General features: G+C 40.5%; 1 pseudogene; it reads left to right on the top strand.

Moving 5' to 3' along the window:
* Positions 1-588: 588 nt before the first annotated feature.
* LOC118602053 lies at positions 589-707 on the top strand (annotated as a pseudogene).
* Positions 708-2330: the final 1623 nt, after the last annotated feature.

Below are 2330 nucleotides of genomic sequence, written 5' to 3'. Positions count from 1 at the left end.
ACGCTGGTCTGCTGCAATAGCAGGGTGTGCAGGTGAAGCTCAGGCTCACTTTGCCTTGAAAAGTGAATCAGCAATCTTTCAGGCTCAGATAAACTATTTCTGCTGAGAGCTATTTAGAAATATGAAAAGCTTTTTGCAGGAGGGAATAGCAGTTTCCACAGAATTCTACAGCCTGGACTTTTATAGCTTTCATTTCCTAGAGAACGAATTACGCTGAAAAAAATAAATGTGATTCTTTTTAGTTTATTCCAACTGGAAATCAGCCATACATATCAGAGACTGAAGAGATACTATTTTTTCTTTAAAACAAAACTACACTGGGCCATCAGATTGTAGGAGTCTTGAATCTGGCACACACGAAGTGCTTGGTAAAGGTAGTTTTATTATCCAGAGGTGGTATGGGCTAGGCGAAACATCAAACGAAGGCCAAGCCACTTCATTTTTGAGCAAGTCCAGGTGCAATGGCCACAGCTGAAAAAGCAACAATTATCAGGAGTTTGAAAGGATGGCCTGCCTGACGGTGGGGAGAGAGCAGCAAGGGGAGAATTGCCACGAGTTTGCTTCTCTCCTCTCTTTGAAGCCAGTCAGGTCTACAGCCATGCCTCCCTGAACAAGCCCCATCCCGTCTGATCTCAGAAGCTAAGCAATGTTGGGCCTCATTAGTACTTGGATGGGGGACCACCTAGGAATACCAGGCGCTGTAGGCGTAAAAAAATAAAAAAAAAATAAGAGATTGTAAGCTGACAAGGTCCTTGCAATCTGTGAGGTCAACCAAGGTTTGCCTCGCCTAAAAGAAAAAAAGTGAAGCCAGTCAGGGCCCTAAGAACAGTCTGGAGCAGTGGTGTGCATCAAACCGTGGTGTGCAGAAGAATTACTCTCAGTTTCTGATTCAGGAGGTCTGGAATTTGCTTTTCTAACAAGTTTCTGGGTGGTGCTGTTGCTGCTGGTCTGTGTGATCACACTTTGAGACCCACTGGACTGGAGAAGGAGAAGTTGAAAGGAAGGTCGTGCTGTAATGCTGGAAAACCTGGCACTGGAACTGGTCCCAAGGAGCTGTGCCCTGGAAACGCCGGGATCAGCCTTTCTCTTAACTTGTAGAAAATGGATGCCATGTTCTTTTAACCCAGGGTGACTCAAATGAAAACCAGGAAAAACTTTTTACTTTGCTAAAAGAAAATTATGTTAATAACATTTTTTTTTAAATGATGATGATGATGATGACTTAAAACACCATTTCTAGCCTCTGCATCTGGTCTGCCACACCCACTACTGAATTCCTTTCTTCATCTTCCCCACCTCCAAGCCCCCAATGGTGGCCTGACAGAATCTGAAAATGTTTTGGTGAGGTTTTCTTAGCATTTAGAGTTAAACAGAAGTCTATTTTTTTTTAATGGTGACATTGATTAACGAAATCCTTTAGTTTCAGTCATACGTTTTAACAGTAAGGCATATATATATTTACACTGTGTATTCACCTCTCAGTTCATTTCTTTCAGTCACCACATATTTGATCCCTTTTACCCCGTCTACCTCCCCCTCCTCCATCCTCCTATGCTCCGTAAACAGGAGTCTTAACCCCAGTTTTGCCACTAGCTAACCACATCACTTCTTCTCTCTCTCCTTCTGCCTTACCTTTTACATCAATAAAAGGAGCGTTTTGGACAAGATAATAAGAATGAAAGGGACAGTTTTGATATTTATAGTTCACTTGGCACTTTGTATACACATCTCAGTTATTCCCTGCAAAATAATTTTTATTCCTCCCCCACTTTTCACAGAGAGAGAAAATTAGAAAAGCAGTCATTTTAAAGGTAGTACAAAAAATGGTCACATAGAAAAATCTGCAAAAACTACCACTGAAGACATAGGCCCTTATGTTACTCTATGTCCCTGATATAACATTTATGTGAAAAATTCCTCCTAAAGTTTAGCGCTTGATAAATATGTCCCTCCAGATGACATAATATGCATCGTTTTACAAGACAGAATCACTTCCTAATCTTTCATGTTTTTCTTTTGTTCCAGCTGCCAGGAAGTTTAGAGCCACTTATGCCATGATTATAATAATCATTGAAATCTCAAAATCCTGGTAACATTATCTCTCACATCCTCTAAATTCTAATGCCTAAATGTTTTCTTATAAAGATGATCTATGATTAGGGTGACAGTGTAATTTACTATCTTAATGGGACTCTTCAGAGTGAAAGGGAATACCATTTATAATTATGCCAGGGTGACAGATGTAAGCCAGGACTGTTCCAGGCAAGCCCAGATGGGAATATACTTGGCAAAAATCATATATAATTGACACTCAATTTGACCTTGTAGGT

Source organism: Rousettus aegyptiacus, unplaced genomic scaffold (assembly GCF_014176215.1).
Source record: "Rousettus aegyptiacus isolate mRouAeg1 unplaced genomic scaffold, mRouAeg1.p scaffold_m13_p_4, whole genome shotgun sequence".
Taxonomy (NCBI): Eukaryota; Metazoa; Chordata; class Mammalia; order Chiroptera; family Pteropodidae; genus Rousettus; species Rousettus aegyptiacus.
The sequence above is the reverse complement of the archived record's forward strand: the minus strand, read 5'-3'. Positions and strand labels throughout refer to the sequence as shown.